The sequence below is a fragment of the Canis aureus genome, chromosome 17 (genome assembly GCF_053574225.1).
Source record: "Canis aureus isolate CA01 chromosome 17, VMU_Caureus_v.1.0, whole genome shotgun sequence".
Lineage (NCBI taxonomy): Eukaryota > Metazoa > Chordata > Mammalia > Carnivora > Canidae > Canis > Canis aureus.
Genome location: NC_135627.1, coordinates 3,245,299 through 3,253,547, shown reverse-complemented (window position 1 = coordinate 3,253,547; position 8,249 = coordinate 3,245,299). Strand labels below are relative to the sequence as shown.

Sequence of the window (8,249 nt, the reverse complement as noted above, 5' to 3'; positions counted from 1 at the left end):
ATCCTGGAGGAAAAAGCCCCCAAGGAATGCCACCTGGCAAAGCTGGTGGAACCCGAAACAGGGTATGACATGGCTGAACTTGATGCAGAGGTGTTATTTTAATTTTATGTCACCAAGACCTGAGTTAGACACGTGGCCCTTTATACGGGAGCCTTCATGAGTGCGCTGACTTTGAGTAACTCCTGGGGTATTGTGATGAACAAAGGGAGCCCACGGCTGAGCCCGGGTCCCTCTGTGCACCCTTGGGGACACTAATGCTGCCCACAGAGGGCTGGCTCTGGATGCCAGCTGGACGTCGTTGGGACAGGCTGAACAGATGAAAGCAGGAAGCAGCGGCTTTGAACCAAGAACTTCATATTTTCAGAAAATGGACCGGACGGCAGGAAGGAGTGCGAGGTTGCTTTGGGAGCAGTAAACAAGTCTGGGCCACCTGCCGGGGAGGAGCCCTGACATCTCCAGTAGGTCCTCGAAAGCTCAGGGGGCTGGCATGAGCAGGCAGCAAGCATCCCTTCCCTCCTCGTGCTCCATGGGAGGACGCATCCAGAGTGCATTTGGGGCTGGGGTAAACTGGATGTGGCTGGGAAACCCCACAGGAGAGCCACGGCCTGGAAGAACCCGGCCTGACAGCACCGTGCCAGGCTCCTGCCAGCAGGTGCCCCGGGCGCCCAGAAGCTCCCTCTTGCCTGGGTTCCCTTACCTCTCACATTCTTTAGGGACGGCCTGGCTTGCTCTCAGCCCCACACCTCCCTCCTCCTTTGCAAGGAGTCTGAGAGGTGTGTGAACACTCTGCCAGACGGCAGAGCTCTGCAGAGCTGGACGCCTGTGTGTGTCCTCTCACGCCGTTGCACATGAACCGGCCTCTGTTGTTTTTTAGGGGGGACCTGCTCACCCACACCCAGCACGACACAGCTAAAAACCAAACCTCTAATCTTACAAAGTTACTATGGGCTTCCTCTGGCAGTGCTGGATGGTGGAGAGAGATGCCTTGTAAAGAAAAATACACAGCCAGAGAGAGGCCACTTTCTTAAAACCTTATCTTCGCTTATTTTAGCAGGACACGCCAATCTCCGTTCCTCAGCATGTCAGTGAGTATTCCTTGCCCTGTGAGGACGGGTGAGACCGTGATGATGTTTTATGCTTTGCTTTCTTTGGACAGCGCAGTTTTTCACAGATGTCCCTGATAATGATGATACTCAAGATCCCAATAATGTGATAACAGTAATTGCATTAGTGGGTATAGAAACCATAGAGCCTGGTGATCTTTGGTTATGCTGACTCATGACAATAACCCTCTGAAACGTGGGGTGACGGGCTCAGCACCATCAGGACCCTTGCTGACAGGGGGCCAGCCTCACTTTACCTGTGAACCTCGCAGGAAGCCCTCCAGGTGAGTGGCAGGTGATGACCCGGCACACGCGATGTCCTGCCGTGGAGACCAGCCTGGCGGCTCATAAGCGCGTGCCCGGTGCCGTGAGCAGGCTCAGCAGCCCCGACGGCCTCGGCTCCCACACACTGCTCGTGGTCATGTCGGTGATGAAGAGGGGGTCACCACACCATCAGCTGTGCTTCCCAAGGCAGCTCTGGGGCGCACAGAAGCCGCCGGCCTTGTCAAGACAGCAGAGAGGAGAGGGCTCCCTAGCAGGGGTCTGCTGCCCGATGCCTTGCTCCCAGCCTTCTGGTGCATCCACCGCAGGCTCTAGGAGACATACTCTTTCTGCTAATGTCTGGCCTGCCATGTCCTTCCCTTTTCACGGAATATATACTCACCCCAAATGAATATCCCTCCAATTTCAAGGGAAGTTTCTGTTGTTTGCTTAATGCTTTCTGCCTCCAATTCCACCCATTCTCTGGATTAGGCAGTAAAGCAAAACTCTTAACAACTATGATACATTTTGATAGATTATCTGCATAACTGATTCACATTTAAACAAGATAGTTAAGTAGTTAGCTGAAAATGTGAAATGGTAGAGCAGGAACTGAGATTTGGCCTCCTTCTCATTTCAGCCCCAGGGCCTTTGCACATGCTAACCCCTAAGCCTTCAATACTCTTCCTCTGAATGTCTACACAGCAGTGGGGGGGCAGGGCGCAGAGCTCAGGGCTCTGCTCAAGGGTCACCTTCCAAGAGAGGCCCTTTCTAGCCACCATAGAAGACATTGCTTCCCCTTGTCCCCCAAGCTAGCCTTCTCTACACTATTCCCTATCTTATCTTCATCTCATGTTTAGTGATTTGTTTGTCACTCGAAGTTTTGTGAGTGCGAGGACGCAGGTTTCCTCCCCACACTGGCTCCAGTGCCTATAAGAGTGCCTGGCGTAGAAGAGACACACAATAAACATTGTTGAAGAAACTAGTGGTGTTGAAAGGGAAGGTTCTCTGTGACATGTCTCAGATGTGGAGGTGCAGATAGTGACTTGGCTTCTCAATTACCTGGACGCGAACATGTTCACAGCTGGACGTGGACAATCCTGCTTTTCTATGTCTTCTGAGTGGGGAAACCGGAGTGAATTTTCTGGTCTAGTGACTCTCATTGTGAATTACTGTCGAACAAATTTCCCCATTGCCTCCACGAAGCTCAGTGAGGAACCAGAGCTAAGGACGTCCTGCCAGAGTCGAGGTTCATGTATAATCTTAGTCATTGTAAATGGGTACATGTTCTCCTGAGAAGGTGGAGGTTTTCTCACCGCATGGATCACGTAACTGCTAATGATGTACCTCTGTGTGTATCTCTCTTTCAGCACTGCACATGTCACAGTAAACATGTGCAAGGTAAACCATGACTGTGGTGCCTGACACTTTCAGCTCTTGTCCATGAGCACCTCAAGCCTCTGGACCAAGTCCCTCATACAGTTCAGAGTCATGTGATTTTAAAACTCCTTGAGAGAAAAAGAAGCCAAATAAAAGGTATATATTTTAAAAAATCAAACCACGCAATCAAGTTAATGCAAAGGAAGCAGGTGTTTTTGAAGTCAGATCTTTTTTTTTTTTTTTAAGGTTTATTTATTTATTCGTGAGAGACACAGAGAAAGGCAGAGACACAGGCAGAGGGAGAAGCAGGCTCCATGTGGGGTGCCCAATGTGGGACTCGATCCCAGATCCCAGGATCATGCCCTGAGCCGAAGGCGGATGCTCAACCACTGAGCCACCCAGGCATCCCTGAAGTCAGATCTATACACATGATTTGTCTCCCCCTCTTCCTTAGACCGAGAGCCCAGTTACATTTCAGGGTGTAATGTTCCCAGTTCAAAGTCCGTTTCCCACCTTCTCCTGCAGCTTTTACATGTGCAAAAGCCTGTGTGATTCTTGGAGCTGCAGAAGCCACATTGGACCACAAAGAAAACCTGAAGACAGAAGCCATTCACAGGGGACAGCAGAGCTTCATGACAGAAGGAGCCATGGTCCTGGGAAACTTTGTGAAAATCCCATACCAATTTGAAATGTCCACATAAACAGTTCTTTGTTTGAACCATTGTTGTTTTGACCTTTTTGCCCTAGGGAGCTACATGTAATTCCGCACATGCTAGGTATTGAGCGAACACTGGGATTGAATATCAGTCACGTATTATAATTCGGAAGATGTATTTTAATTCCCTGAGTAGTGTTATGCATTCATAAAGCCAAAACAAGGTAAATATTGAGAAATAATGCAAGTGTACAATACAGTATAATCATTCAAAAACAATGAACTCACTTAGACTGGTGCTGTTCAAGTAGTATACAATGCAAAGGCATTCATTCAAAATATTCAGCAAACATTTCTTGAGCCTACTATGTACCACATGCTGTGTTCACTCTACCAAGCACAGTGGGAAAGACCTGCCAATTGGATTGAGTGTTTTGAGTTCTGACTCATTATATATTAGCTGTGTGACCCTGAGCAAATTGTGCAATCTCTCTGAGCTTCGGTGCTCTGGATTATACTTAGCCTTTAGGGATTTGTGAATCCAGAGAAGTGAGTAACCAGCTCTGCCTAGGTGAAATGAAAATAGGTTGTGTTGTCATTAAGACTGCTCACCAGATATTTCTGGATTCACTCCTTCTGAACCATGGTGTGCAATTTCCCATCCCCTTTGAAGACGTGGCCACAGCATGTGCTTTGGTCAATGAAAAATGAGCAGGAAAGACATGTCTCATTTCTGACTGTAAATTTTAAGAAGGCAGTGGACAATTCACAGTTTCCTCCTGTGCAGTGATGCTGGGAGAAAGGAGTGTGCCTCCATCTGCTCTGCTCTCTGATGACCACAGTAAGCTAGGTCTAGCTCCTCCCTTTACCCACTCACATTGGATGTGTTATTATGAGAAATAAGCCTCTGAGATTTGGGGCTTGCCTATCACTGCAGCATCACCTAGCTTATCCTGACTGATCCAGGTGATGGTATCTGTCTTGAAGCCTGAGTACAAGTTTCCAGGTAAAGAAGGAGCCTCCCACACTCTAGGTCAAAGGGAACAGAGTCTTTAAAGGATTCATGTTGGTAATGAGTTCAGGTAACTGTTCCCAGCACTGGGAGGGTGTAAGCTGAGTCTGGTTGGGTGGACAGGGGGCAGAGTGTAAAAGGCACCTTTCACAAGGCCAATTCCCCAATAGTGACTCGAACACAGAAACCATTTGGCAGAATCTCTGGAGTCAATAAATTAAGACCTCAAAAGCGAATCTGTAAACAAAAATCAGAATAAGCTCAAAAGGGGAATAAAGTCGTAAAGCCATGAATTAGGACCAAGCAACATTGATGCAGCATTATTGCATCCGACATATACAAAGTAGGTTAGACTTGGCTGAAAACTGGAATTACAGACTTGGAGAAAACTCTAATAAACCATAGTGAATACAGACAGGTAAAACAGGAGAATGGTATTCAGACGTTTATAGGGAAGCTAATAATAGGATATGAAGATGTGTCAGAGATAAAGCCCATCCAACAATCGTCCCTAAAGTAGAAAACTCAATAAATTTCAAAATAAGAACTTTTCAAAGGTATGCTACAAGAACGTTTTCAACACGTTTCAAGTCCAGCGATTCTTCTCAGCGTCATTCTGTCTCCATCTGTGTGCGAGGTTGGGTGCAGTGGGGAAGGCTCTGGTGCTGACGAGCCGAAGGGGTGGCCGTGAAGGGCCCACCAAAGTCCAAGAAAGCCACACCATGAAGCACTGTGTCTACCAGGTTGAGGAAGTTTGACTTTTCCTGTAAGATAACGGGCTGGCGGAGGGGCAGAGGACCTTTAACCGAGATGGAGATTTGATCACTCGTGGATTTTGTAAGGATCATTCTGTCACTTTGGTTGCACCAAGTTTTATCATCTCTGGAAGCAGCTGGTGGTAGGGGCAGGAAAGCTGGCCCTGATTCCGGGGCTGAGAGAGGCAAGAAGGGCCAGTTGACTTTGCAAGGACCACCTGCCATCTCCCTTTCAGAGAAAGTCTTATTTTTTCAGACTTGCACAGAATATAAAGTTCTTTCGACGTCAATATTGGCATTCAATAATCCTCATTATTATCAAGTTATTCCTTGTGGAAAACGAACATGTTTTTCCCATTGCCTTTCATCCCTTTTGCTAGTTAAATCTTTCAAAAGAAGGTCGGTAACCAGCCTCTCTTCTTAGCTTCTAACATCAGCAAGGGGGATAAATCACTGTGGCTTTCTCTCTTCCAACCTAAACAGTCTTTGCTTTTAATACTCCTGCAAAGGCCCAATTTTCCATCCTTTGTATCTTGATCTTTCACAAAATAGCTTCCAATGTTGTGCAGAATAACAAGAGCAAACATACATAAAGAACACGGTGGTGGGAATTATGTTCAGGGTCTTGAAAACAGCAATTCTGTAAATACAGGCCAGTATCACTATTACGATTTTTGATCGTGCTAGACTTTTCACTTCGGTCCACTTGTACATTACTAGGAACCCCTTCTCAAAGTCCCCGGAGATTGGGAGTGTGTGCACCGTGAACACAGATGGCCTCTTGCATTTGAAAGAGTTCCAATCACAGGTTCATTTTCTGCTGCTGGCACAGCCACTGCCAGCCCGGCTCTGCGAGATACCACCCATTCTCAAGAGTTTGTCACCAGCAGCCGACTGTTCACTACCCAGTTGACTGGCACTTCTGGGGATGCTGACTGCTCCCAGGCCCAGAGGGTGAGTCTCATTCAGTGCAAAGCAACCACAGTGTCTCTCCCCAGTAACCAAGACCACAACGGGCTGTCTGTGGGAGTGAGGCCTGGCTGGCTGGGAGTAGGTGGCTCTGGGACCATTTGCATCTCTTTGAAAAGTACCCATGGAACAGAGACTGTCTTTACGGGATATTATTATGGGAGGATATACCTTATGGGGCCGCTACAACTATCTTATAAACATGAGGGGACAGGCCTCAGAATAAAAAACAAAGATAGGGTGGCTGAGTAGAAGGTGAGAAGGTCCTGGCCCCATGATAATGCCATGGAGCTGCCTAATTAACCCAGCCCTGAACCCCTGTTACAGAAGATAATAAATCCCTTTACCGTTAAGTGGTTCTCAAAGTGTGGTCTCCGACTGGCAGCCTCAGCATCCCCTGGGATGTTGCTAGAAATGTAAATCCTTGAGTCCTACTACCCAGATCAATAAAAAGAAAGTCTGGGGACTGATCATCCCAAGATCTGGTCTAACAAGCATTCCAAGTGATCCTGATCAGCCTGTGTGCTGAAGAACCACTGGAGTAAGCCACTGCTTGGGTTTTCTATTATCTGCGGTGAACTCTATCCTCATGAATACTTGTATGGTATTTTACACATCTTTTCTGGGAAATGCAATCATTTGATGTTTTTGTTTTACATGGGGTCACCCAGGAATTTGTGAGGTCTCAGATGGGAAAGCTGGAGGGAGGGGGCTGGGGCATCTCAATTTTCTCGAGGTGTAAGGAATTTTGAGAAAATTTAGAGTTTTTAGAGTTCCCATCCTGGGTGAAAGGAGTGGACTCTGAAAAAAAAAGAAAAGAAAACCCAGGAGGTGCAGCTTCAGATCAGAAAAGCCAGTGCCCAAAAGAGCCCAGAACTTTCTCTACATGTAGTGGCAAAGGCCATGAGTCACTGGAGGGCTGAGGTGGATTCAAGTAATTGTTTTAGCACAAAATCAAGGAGGTGCTAAGGACAAGCAGGCACGAAACCACCCAACTGCTAAACAGTGTCCTTAGGAGAAGCGAAAACAAGCTGAAGAACAGAACAGAGACAGACGGGGCTGCAAGAGTGAAAACCTGGCCAGATCCTGGAGGGATGTTTAGTGTTGCCCAGCTGTCAAGCACTGCGAGGCCACACTGCCCTGTCCCGTGGATTCCTGCCAAAGCAAGAATTGCAAACTTCCTAGTGCCCCGAGTTGTACGAATCAGAGAAACATGGGTTAGCCGCAGGAGGGCAGTGATGGAAAAGACACACTGCACCTTTCAAAGGGGCGATTATCTCCCCATCATACTTCACCCAGGAGCATCAAAGTGTTGCTCTGATACATTAAATCATGCTTGCTTCACCGAAATGATAGCACATGGTCACTTCAGACCTCTGTGCACAAACAAATGAACAATCTGCCCAGGCCAGCCTGGAAACTTGTTCTGTAAGGTGTGGCCTGGGACCTGGAGTCCTGCAGGTCAGCTCAGATACTGGACTCTTGCAAAGACAGGTCAGAAGACTGGGAACAGGGCAGCCCGGGTGGCTCAGCGGTTTAGTGCCGCCTTCAGCCCAGGGTGTGATCCTGGAGACCCGGGATCAAGTCCCGCGTCAGGCTTGCTGCATGGAGCCTGCTTCTCCCTCTGCCTGTGTCTCTGTCTGTGTCTCTCTGTCTCTGTCTCTCTCATGAATAAATAAATAAAATCTTTAAAAAAAAAAAAAAAGAAGAAGACTGGGAACAGAGGTGCATCTTCCAAATTCACTACTGAGACCACCTAGGGCTCAGAATCCAACTCTTCCTAAATCCAGAGTGGGATCTCCAACCTTCACATTATTCTGTCCTACAAAACTTAGCCTTCTCCTCGAGGTTTCTAAATCGGTTTCAGGTAAACTCCTCCGGTGTTTGTGCATCTTTGCAACTTACTCTCCACTTCATTTATAATCAGCTCTTTTGGGTAAATATATTTGCCGATTCCTATACGACTCTCCTAGAATGGCAGCTATGACCTGCTCGTTAAAATAGATTTCAGGGCATCAAACCTGGGCAGGCCTCCTCCTCCTGTGTGTCTAATGAGACCCCGCGTAATCCAGCCAGACACGAACGGGCTGCACCAAGTCCCTGAGCGCCACACA

General features: G+C 47.6%; 1 long non-coding RNA gene across 1 annotated transcript; it reads left to right on the top strand.

The window, feature by feature from the left end:
• Nucleotides 1-257: 257 nt before the first annotated feature.
• LOC144287411 (uncharacterized) lies at nucleotides 258-3,435 on the top strand. Its single transcript, XR_013355210.1, has 4 exons — nucleotides 258-458; nucleotides 1,052-1,085; nucleotides 2,735-2,900; nucleotides 3,270-3,435. It is a non-coding gene; the product is annotated as an uncharacterized LOC144287411 (long non-coding RNA).
• The last annotated feature ends 4,814 nt before the right edge of the window (nucleotides 3,436-8,249 follow it).